Genomic DNA, 17027 nt, shown 5'->3' with positions numbered 1-17027 from the left:
TAAAAGATCCCCATGCCAATCCCAAGGTAGATCTGCTCCCCCTAAAGACACAGAAGGAATCTCTTGGCTGGGATGCATCTTGCCTAAGGCTACATATCCCCAGTAAGGGCACTTTCTGCAGGAGGTATCCTGCTTTTCTTCACAGTTCATGGAGGGGAAAAAAAAAAAAAAAAAAAAAGGGATTTTGAGGTATTTGAGGTCTACCCGTCCAGCTATCCAGACAGCTGCTTTAGAAAGAAACAGATCATAAGCTGAACTCCACAAACCGTACTCACTGGATCTCCCTTGTCCAGAAAGGGAGTTGAGGATTATTAGCTGAGGGGCAATTGTCAGATGAATGTCACTCTCCATGGCCCAGTGGTTACTGTTCCCAAAACATAACTCAAAGACTCTCATCCTTTCACTATTCAGCTCTTCCTGGATATGTTTTGCTTGTCTGGAAGGATGTTCTAATAAGGCTAGCCTCAGGATTTTAGTTTTTACAGCAACTAGAACAACGGCTCTCATCTATCATCCCAAATCCCTAACTCAGTAGCTCCCAAGGTTTTCTCATCTCATCTCTCTCCCATAATCATAACATTACTTCCATTTACACTTTCAGGCTAGCTATTCTACTGGAACCCCTGGTTATAGTAAATCTGGATGAGGATTACAATATTCGTGCCCATCTGCTAAGCACCTTCAATTGTTGAGCCCTGAGCTTCCTCCTGCAGGGTAGTCTTTTTTGTGACTAGCTCCCTTGTTAAGGCTCACCAGTATTGTGTCCCTGCAATTACATTGCCTAGGGGTCTTTTTTTAGGTGTGGGTTAAATTTCCATTCACAGTCAAAGCACACTGGAGCTAACAAAAGCAGGTAGCTTTCTGCCACAGCTTCTTGATAGCCTAGTTGTGGGGTCTGGGGTTTTCTTTTGGTTGCTTGGTTGCTTGGTTCTTTGCCATATATGTTTCTCCAAATTGTTATTAAAGGAATTGCTTTCCCATCCAACTAGTTGAGAATGAGAATTTCTTCCTTGGAAGTGTCTCTCTCTGCCCTATGGAGTTCTCTTTTTGGATTCATTTTTCAGTAAAGATGACTCTCACTGACGTGAATTATCCTTCTTCTTCCCAGTGGGGAAGCAGCACAAACTTCAAACAGCATTTATTACTGCATTTTTCAAGAAACCAGCCCTCACCACTGATATTAATATATGTCTGTAAAACAGCTCATTCGGGTCATCACCACTATTAACTCCTACCCTGCTCTTTCCTCTGGAGAGCACAAAATGCTTTGCAAAAGTGAGAAGACTATCAGCAATGTTCTGCAGATGGGAAAACCTGAGTTGCCAGTTCAGCCAAGCTCCAACCTGAGGTCCAGGCAGTTACCAGCCAGACGCCTGCTCTGTCACTCTGCTGGGGATTATCTTCACAGCAGAGCTGGTGGAAATGAATGTCTGATCTCCTCTAAACCATTTCATGCTGAAGTTCAGGAGCTGAGCATGAACCTTTTTCAACACCTGGGCACCTCGGGCACATGCAGAGATGCTGTTCTGCTGTGCAGGCTGCAACTGGCACTAAGGGGCGGAGATACACCTGGCCCTTGAGGTGGAGTGGTCAAAAGAGATCGAAGGGCTGCTGCTTGCCCTTTTCACAGCATCCTGGAAACCCACATGAACAACTTGTGACAAGACCACATCTATCCCACAGCTATCTATTCACCATGCACAGGTAATTGCTGTGTAAATACAGCATTGCACTGTCTGCCTTCAAAAACCTAAAATGTGGTGAGCACTGCTGAAAACTTTGTGAGCCATTCGACAGGATACAGCTCAGTTATTTACCGTGGCCCTAACTTGTGAGCAGACTACTGAAAATCCTTTAGACTCTGTCTCCCATTCACTTTGTATCTGAGACCTACATCAAGAGAAAGTCTTCATGCCAGATAAGGTGTGACGTTACTGGAGTGTGAATCATCTGGCATATTTCAGGATTAATTGAGCAACAGCCTCAGGGGGTCCCTAGGGAAACCAAGACAGACGTTGGTGTCTAGAACTATGTGGAATGAATCTCATTTTTAGGCTGGCTGTTTCTGCATTTTATCTTCTCTGTGGCACCACTATTGTTTCATCAACACTTCATTCTGACTATGATAAGCATAAAAATGCCTGTTTAATTCTTGGTAGTGTGTGCATTTCTGCCTGTTATGCAGAGGAGTCAGCTCCCACGTGTGCCTGGTGGTTTGGGGGCACCAATTCCCAGTGGTTTTGTGCTCAAAATATCTTTAATCGCATTTGAACATTCTTCCCCCAAACAACGAAAACCTCAGTCCTGGGGAAAGTGTAGTTAAAGCATTTGAGGGAGATCACAGGCAGATCACTACACACAGGGAAGAGGCAAAGACTTTCATCATTGTGAGAGCAGCTGTGGACATAGAAATGACTGACCAGCCTCTTACAACCACTGTCCAGGAAAGGAGAAGAAAGAAGACTTTTAAATAAAAATACCAATTATCTCCATAAACATTTTAGCAATTCCCTTTGGTAAAATTCAGTCCAAATTTTCTCACTAAAACTGTTGACGTTGCTTGCCAATTAAAAGCATCCAACTGGATACATTTAATTTACCTTTTTTGTCATGTTGCAGTTCTAACAGAGATCTAAGACAGACAACATCAGAGAGGATTACTCATGTATCCAGAAGCATATTCATTTCTTAAAAAGGAATAAAAATCTCTTTGTGACTACCTATTAGATAATTCCCAGTAGGTTATTCAATAGATTGTAAAAGACCAGAACACTATTACAAATAATCAGAAAATGTGTTGCTTTTTTTTTTTTTTTTTAACCCCGTTACAGCCTATGAAGAAAGACCCAGAGTTAACAACAGTACTTTTAAGAAAGGGACTGGAGGAATCCTCTTTCTTTTAACCTCCTTTCTCTGGGTTTAATCCATCAATAATTCTACTTTAGAGCTTCCCTACAGTCACTGAATTTACCTGTGTCAAACTGGCATCCCAGAATGATGAAGTAAATGCTGAATTCCCAAGGAATCAGATATCGGTGCTGAAAATTGATTTTGTGCACTCTTTGTTTCTTCTCTTGCCATTTGACAGGTGAATCCATGAATGGGAACAAGACCCTAATGAGGTTGTAGTGCATCATTTTGAAAACATATTGACTCCACAGGCAGAAACAGTCACTCTTAATGAATCTTTGTGTTTCAATTGTATTTACTTTAGCTTAGCAAATCAATAGTGCATGCTGTGACAGCTGGAGGATTGCTGCCTGTATACCCAAGCTAAATCAAAAATGTCAAGACAAGTGCTCTGGATGCAGAACCATACACAACAAGCCTAGAAGGGACCTCAAGAAGTGATTTAATCTATTCCCTCTCCACATTTGCCAAGGCCATATCTGATGAATATTTCTTTAACCTGTGCATAGATCACCTTTCAACACTCTAAGGATACTGAACATGACTCATATAACTCAGTATAGCCACATAACCAATGCAACCTAATAGGAAATATAACCAAAGTCTCTTTCCCCCGCACTTTTTTTTTTCCCTGTAGGTGGATGTGTAATAAACATCAGTACAGGCTGGGAACTTTCTGGTTGGTAGCTACCCTGCAGAATGGGGCACAGCTGTCACACTGTCTCCCTCAGCATGTTTGTGTGGTATGTGCAAATATCCCCTAAACATTTCCATAACCCTTTTTTCAATTTCTTTTAGTTTCTTCACATTCCTCTTGAGCTAGGAAGGGTGTGGGATAACAAAACTGCTTACAGAGCATCAGGAGTGGCCTCACCAATGCGGAACAGGGGAAGGACAACAGCTTCACTTGATCTGCAGATCACACTGACCCTAATGAATGCTTATATGGGCTTTGCCTTAATCTAAGCTGAGTACACTATTGGTTTATATTGTCTGGTATGCACGGTAACAAACATGCCCTGTACAGCAGGGCAGCTGCTCAGCTATAGACAAGAACATATCAACATCAGAGTTAATTGAAGGGGACTTAGGAGTCGGCAGGCTGGACTGGGTATTATCTCTCCTTACAAATCCAGAAAGGCAGCTGGGACCACTGATTGGGGCTGTGTACATGGGTTCAAATATATCTGCCTTTAAAAACCACTTGAACTATCTTAGACAAATCCTTAAAGGCTCTCAGTAGGCCATCTGTTACTGGTACTCAATGTCTTAATTACAAATCCCCTGGTCTTTTTGTTCAAGAGAGCAAAACAGATGACTCAAAGTTTAGGGCTGCTATTTTCATTTGCCTAAATAGTCAATGAGAAGAGTTAGGTGTGGTATCTGAATTAATCTATGTCAGGACTTGTGAGTTTATTCCTTACCTTTTCCATGTTTTTTCCCTATCCAAGTAGTTATCTCCTATTCCAAAAGTGTGTCATAAGGAAGCATTCATTCATTCACACTGTGATATGCCCAGGTAATATGACAGAGAAGAATATCCGTCTCACAGATAGGTCTGTCTCCAGTACTGACTGGTATTGCATATTTCAGAAGAAGCTAACTGTAAAAGTACAAATCCTGCTACCTTTTTGTTGTTCTGTATCCTGTCATTGCTATTAGTTTGTACTCTGAAGCATGACTATTTTTTCTGTTTAATGATGTTGCAGATGAATCCTACTACCCACTGACTTTCAGTGGAACATGGTCATCCATAAATGCCACCAACAGTTGTGTCTTCTCCCTCTTAACCTTGTATTTGGCTGTAAGTTTTTACTGTGGTAATTCCCCATGTTATTTGTAGTCTCTGTAATTAAACAAGTGTCCTCTTACTAACTTTAAATTAGTCACCATTCGCTTTTATCAGTCTCCTTGTTTTAGTACCAGTGTGACTGATTTTTTCCCAGCACACATTTTCTCAGTACTCATTTTCTGTTCTTCTACCACATCCCATCACATTCATCTCACAACTCCCTGCCTTCCCTCTGCCTCTTGTGGAAATCTTTCCCTGTCAACAGTCATTGCTATCACTTATCTCTGAAGATCTTTAACTGTCTACTAAATGTTTTGAGAGATGAGATGGCCAGAAACAGGGAATGGGGATGGATTCAGCATACCAGAAGGCAAGCATTTCCCTTTGACTTAGTTACACAAGGTTTCCTTTACAGTCAAAGTCAATCCAATCTTTGGAGTTCAGTTTCTAATAATGAGGGTGAGAAATTGGTAGCAAAAGAAATGAAAGTGGTGAATTCACCATCTCTTGACACTTTCAGGCACAAACTGTTCACCTTGCTAGAAGCTGTGCTTCACCCAAAGACCAAACCCACTATATGAAGTCCACAGTCCAGTAATTTACACGTCCTAGACTCAAAAGGTATTGCAGAGAAGAATGAATCTCCCTGTACAGGAAATAATCCTTTTCCATTGACTATAAAGGAGCAAAGGGAAAAGAGCTCATTTTAGAACAGGTAGTCTAACTTCACTCTTTAAAAATGGTGAGGTGAATCCCATCTCACATACTATGTAAGAGATAGGACAGATGAGCTAATGATCCCGTCTAGCCTTTAAACATGTGAAAATCAGTGAAATACTTGCTGATTCAAGGGACACAGCCATCCAAGCTTAACCAAACCCTGCAAGATAGAACTGAAGCCAAGAATTTAAAAAAATATATGCTGAGTCAAATTTACATTTTCTGCTTCAGAGATAAAGCAAGTGAGAAACAGGGAAGAAATTACTCTGTGGCTAAATTACCCCAGAGCTGCAACCAAACCAGACCTGTCACATTTTATCCCATAAATGTAAGACTCACTTTTTAAATTTCCTGGCTTTAACTCACCTTAGGATCTTTGTAGGTCCCTTCCAGCTGGACCTATTCTATTCTATTCTATTCTATTCTATTCTATTCTATTCTATTCTATTCTATTCTATTCTGCTCTGTTCTGTTCCGTTCTGTTCCGTTCTGTTCATTCACTTTGTCCAAGGATGTCATGGTTTGCATTGTGGCAACACTTTTCTGCTCCCACTGTAGGATCCCATGCATCAGGCATTGATATTGGCAGATCAGGCAATTGTCCCATTTGAGGGCATTTGAGGTCCCAATGGAAGAAAGAGACCATGGTGGTTTGCTACATTGCAAAGAATTTGACGTTATACAGCTCATTCCCCAACAGCAGCCTACTCTTATGGGATTTATAGTTACTGTGTACCCAGAGAGGTTGTGGAGTCTCCTTCTCTGGAGATACTCAAAACCCGCCCGGATGTTATCGTGCTGAAGGTGATCCTGCTAGGCAGGGGAGTTGGACTAGATGACCTTCAGAGGTCCCTTCCAACTTCGGCCATTTTGAGATTCTGTGATTCTGAGACCATTTCCTTAACATGATTATATGGAAGTCTACACTCACGACACGAACAGCTAACTGTCTCCATGACACAGATCAGTTTATATCTCACAGCAGTTTTCCAGTAATTTGAAAGGTTTGCCACTTGCTTGTCACTATCAAAACCAGCCTGTGCTATCAAAGACCATGAATTGATCCAGGATAGCAACATCTTTTTTAATTTTTTCTTTAGACAGCTGCAATTGAAATGGAGCCTTCCCCACAAAGCAAATTTCCATGTTGAATATTTTAAAGTTCAGCATCAAAAGAGAACATTGAATACAAAGACTACTAAATAACCCTGAAATAAATCTGGGGACACAGTCTTACATTTCTCCTCCCAAATGAGCAAGTAATTAAACATTCTTTTTGCATTTGAGTGATTTCAGTGACTTTCAAGCCTTTGGGCTACATTCTGAAGTGGAAGATTGATTTTTAGGGGTTTTGTTGTAAAACTGGTTATATTTTCGGAGTTGATTCCATTTCTGTACCATGTCTGAATGAGACTTATCCCTCTTAAGGTTCCAGTGACTTCACTGGAGATTGATGTGAATTAAATATGATGGCAGTGCCTCATAAATATTCAGATACCCATATGGTAAAGGGTTCTACATAGTTAAGACCTGTTGCTTTGGATGTATCTACAAATAAAGATATCACAGCATGCCAGATTACTATTAAAGGATAATAGCTACTGACATGCCATTACAGTGCTGACTTTGCAGATGCCTCTTCTGCTCACAACTATGAGACAGTTATTGTAGCTGGTTTGAAATGGCACCAAATCACACCTCAAACCTGAACAGAGATATCCAAAATACTGGCATATGTTAGCAGTGGCATAAAAAATAAACTAATAACATCATCATAGTGATGTGCCCAAGTTAATCAGCAAATTCATTTATTTATTAATTAATTATCAGGAGCATCATACTTCCTTCATGTTTTCATTTCACTGTAAAGGCCTGATCTACTTATCTACTTCCCAGAAAAGTAGCTTTGGAAAGCATTTGCTGCACTTACTAGGAGATACCCACCTTGTATGTATTTCTCAGTTAAAGGAGATCATGTTGTACTGTGCTCAGATCAAAACAGAATCATCCTTCATGAGCAGATTCAGATCATTGTGGAAAAATGCATCCAATTCTGAGGATGCAGTTTTTGTTCCCTAAAGTCTGGCCATATTTGCAAGTTGGTTTCTGCTTTGGGTTCATTCCTTGTCATGCTGGTGTTAGGTTTCCCTGGTACCTCTACTATAATCAATCTTTTTGTCTGTTGATCTAGCTTATCAATGTGGCATACTCATTAATAATTGCCTAAGGATATAAATAGCATGCTGATTAGATCGAGCATTTGAATGTTTGATATGTCTACATGACAGCTTAGCCACCTCTTGAACGCCAAATAATGCTTTCCCTAAACCACTTTCTGTGCAAATACAAGTGATTGGTAACATGACTGTAGCACTGCAACACTGCTGGGTGGGATTGCCTGGCCAGCACAGGGGCACAGAGTCCTGGCACTCCCTGCATGCCACGGGAATCAGCCCCGTAACCAGGAATCGAGCCCCAAGCAGACACACCTTCCCGCAGTGTTAGGTGGCAGACCTGGAAGTCACACAGGCATATTCAAATTATGTTGCCATGCAGAGCTGAGTGCAGTGCATGCAAAGTTTGTGTGCCTGAAAATATAAGTTATCTCACGCTGTCTGTGGAATATCTAAGCAAATACTGTCGCTGTTATGAGATAGGTGGGAAAGAGGACCATAAGTACCTAGTATATCAAGGTTTTATGGCATAACTTCTATAAATACTTTTTGATTGCTTCCATGAGGGGAATATGAATCCATTCCTGGCTAGGTAAGTAAAGAAACATTTGAAAATCCTACTAGTGAAAATTGTGGATTTTTTAGCTATCTGCCTCTATTTTTCACTTTTTTCAATACACAGAAAAATGGAAAAGTCTCAACAGGCTTTGAAATGAATGGAATATTGAGTGGCACTAATATATCTGCAGATTTTAAGATAATTTGTCATGTTTAATTATGTACCAAAAGCAAAGTATCAAGTTTGTAGAAGTATGTCAGGCAGAAGACACTGCCAACAAGGGAAGATGATAAAACTAGAAAGACAACTTCAAAACTTACTGATGCTCAGAAATATTTACACAGGAAATTATTTCAAGTAACATGCAGCATTTGCTATAGCTGAAAGAGACTGAAAAGTATGGTAATCTCCCCAGCTTCCCAGCTTGTTGCATTTCATCCTTTCACAGCACATTAGATTTCCCTATTTAAGTACAAATCATTATCCTTCCTTGAGTGTACCTTTTACAAGCTGCCAGGGAGTTACAAGAGATATTTTCTTTTCTTTCTTTTCTTTCTTTTTTTTTTTCTTTTTCAGTAGGTTGCACAACCACAACAATTTACAGGAGGGACCTATAGGGGGCATAAAAGCTGAAATAACTTTGCATTTGTTTCTTAAATTGTCTATACCTCAGACTGATGATCATCCTTTGAACAAGCCCACATGCAACTTGTTCCTTTTTTTTTTTTTTTTTCCTAGCTCAAAGCAGAGGTCAGTCCAAGCACATAATTTCAGCTCTGATTGCTATTGTTTCTATAACCATTGCACTTACCAGCCTTATGGATTGAGCAAGTCTAAAATTTAAACACATTTAACAGATAAAAAAAGGAGAAATCTGTTTGCCAGAACAGCTGAAGAAAAGAACTGCATCAGGTTTGAATGGAGGGTCCTAATTCACAGGCTGTACTGTCTCTTAAACCCTCCAATAAGACAGTGTCTGGGAGCATATCAGCACCAAGATTTCCATTCAGTCAACCATTTTTATGTCCAAAGTGGCCAACTACATGATAAAAAACAGAGTACAGGGCACATCTGGATGAGATATCACTGGCTGTCACCAAGTGCTCCTAGATGAGAGCCTTGCCAAGGAGAAAGGTCTAGGCTGTGGTCAAGATGAGTGGGTCCCACAAGTGCTTTTTGTTAACTTAATCACAGCTGGGGACAACAAAAACCTGAATCCCAGTGCAATCTATGTCACATAGCCTTAGCAGTATAGGCTTCTGTACTTGAACAAGTCATCTCTGAGCTGCATTACAGTCAAAGGACAGCAATAAATATTTTTTGAATGGGTTTCATCTGAGCTGTTTCAGATATCTATGTTGGGCTGAGCTACACCATTCCCTGGACTCAAGAGATTAAACTCCCAATAACTGTTAGAAGCCTGGGAAGACATACAAACACCTGCAAAAAGATGTTCCATAGCTCAAGACTACCACAGTTTGAAAGAAAACTTTTTCCAACACAGTACTTGCTCCTTGCCTGAGCTGCCTGCCCAGAGAAGCAGAGAAGTATTGCAGATCCTATAGATCCTGTACCATGTATACCACGCTCACATGGGGCACCTTAAATGACATTGCCTGTGCTTAAACAAACAAATTCCACCCAGAAAGCACAACAAAGAGGCTGTATGAGGGAGCGATGCTCTTTTAATGTATGACACAGTAAGCCGGAAGGTTATCTAAAGATGCAAACTGGGATGCACTGTGATAAAACTTCACTATTTATAGTTTGGCTATTGACAGTGTGCTTGTTTTTGTGGCCATAATTAAATAAAAACATGCAAATACTGACTTTTAATACAAGGCCCTTTTATTGTCCAGAAATAGACCTAGTCTTGCACAGCATGAAAAGCAGCGGTGGTGTGGAGCACACACAACACTGAGTTTTGCTATCCTAACCATCCCAGGGGAACTCCACTGGGGAAGACCTCCAGGAAATGAAAGTGGTGCCACTGAGACTTCCCCACAGTGAGCCTCATCCTGTTGGGGAATGCCTCTGCAAAGCTCAGCTCTGTGGCCTTGACAAGGACAGTCCCTCTGGGGAGAAGTTATCAGAGGAGGTGTAAATGCCATCGCATCTCCTTGAGGTAAAACAGGCTTCACCCTGCTTGCACTGAATAGTTAAAAACCAGCCACCTCCTTTGCAGAGTGTTTTGCAACCTGTGGCTCACGAGCTGCAGCAGCAAGAAGATGGGAGGCAGTTACTCTTGCTAACTCTTTATGTGATGTTTGGCTCTTGTTTGGGCCTCACTAGTTATTCTGATCTTAACCTAATCTGGGACACTTTCAGCCCAACTCAGGATAGCCTGAGTAAGTCCTTAAACAGGGAGCAACTTTGCTTTAAGCATGTAGTATTACCCCACCAGCTTCAATAGGATTCAAGTAACTGCGATTTAGAACAGGTCGATGTTTTGGGTTTTGTTTTTGTTGTTTTCCCTAACTGTGGATAATATCTTACAATGAAGCCTTAGCTGACAATAACCCACAATTAAGAGATTCCTTGTTAGCTTTACATGTTTAAAATTGTGAATTCCTCACTTTTAAGCAAACTGGAAGACTGCATTTCACCTTGGAGTTGATTATGTGTTTATGTTACCAGTTATCCTACATAATGCAGGATAGGAGAGAATCTTGGTTTGACCTGGGCATGGATGAATGGGTAAATGAGAACACCTTTAGCTCTGCAAATTTTATCCGCATATCTGATGCTCTGTCCTGTGGCCTCCTCACATGCTGCTGAAAAACTTTGATGGAAAGTGTGGTGACTTGACGCAGTAAGTTTCCAGAGCCGCATGCATCATCAATCAGATATGCCTGGAACACACATATAAACAAATGAAAATTGGTAAGCTGCAGTTAAACAAGATGGGGATGACTCACTGCAGAGTGAGTACAACCCACTCACCTCCCCAAACAGTACGAGATATGGCACAGCTGCCTTTGAATTCACCCTCAGAGAACTAGTGGCATTAAAGAGGGAAAAGATACTGTAAGTTTTCTAGCCCAGCTGCTCTTGTCAATGCCTTGTTTTATGTGCAAAACACATCCGTCGCCCCCAGTTTCTCCTGGGATTCTCACTACGAATGCCTGAAATGGCAGGATCTCAGTGGGGCCAGCAGAGATTAAAAACCTCTGTCCCCTGTGTTACCTGTGACAGAAAACTTGGGTGCCTGAGAACAAAAGTTTGCCATAAGCATATCCATGAATGCTTGACTCTGTCCTCAGTGTTTGCGCTAGAATAGTTGTTCCTTTGCCAACCACACACTGCCCAGTTTTCAGGCTATCTGCAGCCTGGGATGAATCAGTACACAGATGCCACTCCCACTCTGCATGAAATTGTGGAGCAGGAGTGATTGCTCTTTACTACTGTGAGCCAGAGCTCTTGTTTGCTGACCAAAATGTGCCTGGCACAGCGTGCAGCACAAGTATGAAAAACAGCTCTGCTCCAATGGGCCTGCAGTCCAAGAGGTGGACACAGTAAAGGAGACACTGTGAAAAACACGAGACTGAGTGTAAATAGAGAGATAGGTTAGTGTTTAGGGAGAAGACTGGTGTTATAAATGCCAAGGGTCATATTTCTTGTTGAAGTAGATATAAAAACCTCGATGAACCGTGGTGAAACTCACTGGGGCTATGCCAGTGAAGATTTAGGCCTCTAACACATGGGGAGCCAGTCAAAGACATGGCAAGGTAGCATCTCAGAGGCAAAATACAGTACCAGGCTCTTCAGCTCTTGAGAAATTCTTGTCTCCTCTCTGTGAAATCTCTTTCAGAGTCACCAGGTACATCAGCACAGAGCCAACACATCAGGAAAGTTTAATCTGTTAAATGTCTTTATCTTAACTCTGAAGCACTGGAGCTTGATGCTTCACTTCCCTTGACATATACTGTGTCATCTCCTTGGATAATGTTTAGCTTTCTACGGGCAGCATGTCTTTATAAGTCTGATATTTTTCTAGATGGCTATAGCAACATCCACACTTTTAAAATCTCTCCCTGAAAAGGCCATTGCCAAACCTCCTGGAGATGGTGGCAATTCACAGGCATCAAAGTAATGCCGTACACTTTAGCTCTTTTGCTGTCATTCATGTCTGGATACAGAAACTGAGACCAGGTCATCTCTGGGGAAATGATTGCTTCTGGAATGTCATTATGTTATTGTCATTTACAGTGTCAAAAATGATAGGAACAGTGGAAAATCCTTTTCTGTCAATCCAGTTAAATCTAATATGATTTAGTCTGTAAATACCCCTGAATGAGAAGAGGGCTTCCCTGTTTTGTATAGTCAGTCTAACAGGTTTTGTGCATGAAACCTTTTTTATCCTTACAAGGAAAGAAATGAAGTCTGAAAAAAAAAAATCATCTCAAAAATGACATTTATAACAGACAAATTCTTCCCAGACAGCATTCATTCAAGAGAATGAACTGTCATTTCTTATTCCCCCCCAGAGACTGAATTTCGTGTGTGCATTGAAGGGACTTAGAACTTAAGACTTCATCAATAGATGTAATGTTTTGCTAACATAGAGTAAGGATACCTAACCTGCTTGCACAAAGATATCCTGGAGGCAGCAGTTATGTAAGAAATGCATCAGATGAGGGAATCAAGCAAGCAGCATGAACTCTAAACTGATATTCAGTAGCTAGAGACCTGAACTGTAGCAAACAGGAGGTATTTCCTTAAGAAAGGGTGGAGGAAGGACTCCCAGCTGTGATACCTGGCTGGATTCTTCCTTTCTGAGAAAGTATAACTCTGAGGGACAGTGGATAAGCAGCTCTGTCCACAATTCTTTGCTGCAAGAAGGATTTTGAATAGCAGGTTTGAGGCAGAAACAAGGGATATCCCAGCTAAACAAACAGAAGGAAAAATCGATAGTCTTACAAAGGGTGTTCATTGACTGCCAAAAATCTCAGTTCCAGAGGGAAAGATGTATTCCCTTCTCCTTATTCTCATTTGCCATGTACAAGCCTCAAGTTCCAGCGAGACACCATGATCTCTGAGCCTGACCAAAGCCTGTAGGCAGCCTGGTGCTGGGGGGAAAAGCCCACGTGGCCCAGGCGTCCCGCACAGCTAGGCATCTCTTGCGACAGATAAATCCCAAAGAGAGTCCTGCTGCATGCTCAGCGCTTTGGATGTCAGCTGGACATTTTCCTTATGTTGGAGCTCAATTCAGAAAAAGAGAAAAAGGAAGCTCAGCCCAGCAGGTGTAAAATAAATAAATAAATAAATAGATAGGATAGTGCTCTGCAGCATAGCCATAAATGCTCTGTCGGGCACTGATTCACACTCTAAACTTCCTTCCTGGGGTCTTTCTGCCCATAGATCAGAGTCTGCTGTCCCCCAGGGCTCTGCCAGACCTCTCAGGGCTCCAAAACTTATGGTCCCCAAACCAACTGGGTGGACTGAGCAGGTCTTCATCAATAGTGTGAAGGCAATGAACAATGTTGGCATCCAAAATGTCATCTTTTTCTGCTTTTGGTCCTTCTGAGATGAATGTGGCATTTCAGTCTTCTCAAAGCTGTGGTTTCAGGTTCCAGCAAACTCAGGCATGCCCGTTCTCCTAGGTTTTGGAGATTGTGTACACAGCTGGTAGAGCTAGAGGAGGATGAAAGCTTGGATCAGAGAGAACCAGTGGACAAGTGGAGACAACCAGTGGCAAACAGGCAGACAGCTTGGAAGAGCCCTGGTGTAACTTATTATTAGTCAATGTGTATTGCACTTTCCCAGCTTACACTGTGACTTACAACACTTACAATGCAGATGAAATTCATTACAGTATAGAAACTGCTGGTTTTGGCTCGTAAGCTCTTAAACACATCTCACAATATTATCCACCGTGGTTTCTCATCACCCAAGCGGAAACTGTCTGGCGGCTGATCTATGGACACCACCAGCAAGCATGCTCTCTACATTGCAGCTCTATCATGCATTTGACCAGGCTGTGCAAAATGTTCCGTTTCCTGCCGCCTCCACAAAGACATCAGCTGTGTCACATCCTCTATTGATAAAGTGGAGCCCTTATCTCAGTCTCTAGAGCATTATGCTTTCAGCCCAGGAGTTCTGCTTGCATACTATCTGATGTCGATCAGGAAGGTGGGGATCCTTCCACAAGTGGTTTCTGCTGCCAGAGTCTGCTGTGCAAGAACAAAATGTTTCCTTGTGGTGGGTCCCACCTAGGAGGAAAACACCCAGGACAAGTTTATCTTAAAAAAGCATCATCACAGTGATGCTAGGTATTCTGCTTATCAGCTTCCTGCACACATAACACTGGTCTTGCTGCCTCCTCTCTCTTCCGTTGCTCTGCAAAGCTCTGAGAAGAAAGGAGGGAGAGACAGTCAGGCACACTATTTCCTCTGTGTCTCCAGCACGTCATGTACCCTGGAGCAATTTTAACGTGTTCCCAGTGTAAATAGTGCCATTTTAATAATGCATGGTATTCTACTCTCCTTAATCCATTCTATTTCCAGCAGACTGCCATCTTGAGTTCAGAGAAAGTTGTTGCTTGTTTGTTTGTTTGCACAGCTTTTTTATTTTTTATTTTTTTTGACTTGTTCTTCCTGAGCCCTGAAGAGTTTCTCTGCCCAAAAATAAATAAGACTTTTTTTTTTTTAATGATTTTTTTTTTAAAATCTGTTTTATCCAAATACTTCATGAGTGAATGGTCCCCCGTGGATATGTAATAGTAATTGCAAAGCTTATTTTTCTGCTCCCAGTGGCATTGATTGTGTGAAAATAAATGTTGAGTACTATGAAGCGATTAATCCTTATCTCTCCTGGGACTTTGGGAGCTGGTTATGACTATCTTTACCTCACAGAGTGACTGAGCAACAGGAGCTGGATAATTTGTCCTTACCCCAGGGACCAAGGACAAGATCACAGTCTGCTTGTATCAAGTAGATCTTTTTAATTGAAATGTTATGCTCACGCTCTTCAGATGTTTAACATTCTGCTCTGATGTATCCACCTCTGATGCTTTCATAGCTTTATGAGGTCTTGTCAGTGAACCCAGGGAGGTTTCTAGAACTTCACAACTGGATTGCTGCTGGGAACTGAAACAGCTCTGGAAAAACAAGGAGAATCCCTGAACCCTGCTGGAAGGTGGTCAGCTTGCTTTTAGTTTGCTCGAGGGTGTCTGGTGTCCGCACAGAGTCAAACTGTGGTGCTGTGCCAGCCAGGCGGCTAGTCCAGATGTCTCTGAACAGCAGAGACATAGGAGGAGATGAACAAGGACCATCCAGAGCTGCTCCTCTGCCTCTGAGAGCAACAAGTTCACTGAACTCCTTGGGTGGGATTCAGCTCCAAACCCAGGCACCTGGATCTCGGTGTCAACGTGGAGCTGTCTGAAGCCCCATAGCACCAGTGCAGAGCTGGTCAGTCCAGGAGGCTGGAAACAATTCGGCTCATCCTGCACAGACCTTTGGTTTGCTGAGTCTCTCCTGAGGCTCCATTCACCTACTGGATATAAGAACAAGCCAATGGAGCTCACCAAGTCTTTCACCACATTCCAGTACTCCTTTGCTCTTACGGTTTTTATCTGCACCTTTTGTGACGGCCTCACCGTTCTCCTGGAAGACTGGCCTCCCTGCCGGGAAGGACGGCTCTGCTCCAAGATCAGCAGTCTGCATGGCCAAAGGTTCTCCTTTCAGGGACCCTTGTGGGTGACATCCACTTTAGGAGCACGAGGTTGATACTCGGAAAGAAATCAAAGCAGGTGGTAAGTGGAGGAATGACGCTTTGCAGGGGAGGTATTTAGAATTAGGATCACAATTGAAGTAGGGGAATGGGGAGAGCACTTTCTTGAGGAAAAACAAACAAACAAACAAAATCCACAGCTTTTCCTGAAGTTTGAACTCAGGCATGGCAAAAATGTTGTTTGCTGGATTTGTGCATAAACCAAATGCATAAACCAAATGCAGTGTGATGATTAGATTCCTCCGCCTTAATCAAAGCTTTTAATTTTTCTCTGTGTCCCTTTCCTCAGTGGTCTCATTTACCAAAATCATAAGGGTTATCTCTTTTACTCTGCTCCCCCCCTCCAAAAAAAAAAAAAGAATAAATTACGGCAACGCACTGAAAACCTCGATAAACATTTATACAACACTTTAAAGGTTTTAGCTGCACCTATGCCCACAGTGCTCCTAGCTGAAGTGTGGTTAGTACAACTCGAAGCTCATAACTTTTAAAAGGACAATACCTTGTTTGTATATACTCTAACCAGAGGGGGAGGGAAAAACAGAGACAGAGAGAGAGAGAGAACTGAAAATGGGCCAGGAAAAGTGTTGCAACCTATAACTTATCACACTCACAGTACTAATGCCATAAGCTTGACAGAGCAAAACATTTTTTTTCAATGCTTGTACAGCACCATGTGATCCTGACCCACAACTGGAGGCTGCAAGCACTGAAAAAATACAGATAAAAAGAATAATATTAATTGTTAATAATTTCATTGGACAATACCTCTTGAGTAAATGGTAAGTATCATATATATTCAGAGGACCAGACCTCCAGATGGTAAAAAAGTAAGAAAAGAAATGAAAATCATATGCATATGGTATGATATTATGATATGACTGATTCACAACAGCTGAAAATCTGCCCCCTCCCATATTTTTGGTTTGTGCAATTATTCTTGGGGAATCATCAAATCAGTTTTGTTTCTGTTTTTTGGTTTTGTTTTCATTTTTGTTTTAATATATTCAGTTTCATCACTTAAACATCTGATTAATATTTTAGTTGTGAGTGATAGTTATATGTAAGTTATAAAAGGCACTCACAATACATATTTATGGACTGTTCATAAAGCTGACAACTGTGTAAAACAACATTAGAC

Source organism: Cygnus olor, chromosome 2, assembly GCF_009769625.2.
Source record: "Cygnus olor isolate bCygOlo1 chromosome 2, bCygOlo1.pri.v2, whole genome shotgun sequence".
In the NCBI taxonomy this organism is placed as follows: domain Eukaryota; kingdom Metazoa; phylum Chordata; class Aves; order Anseriformes; family Anatidae; genus Cygnus; species Cygnus olor.
The sequence above is the reverse complement of the archived record's forward strand: the minus strand, read 5'-3'. Positions refer to the sequence as shown.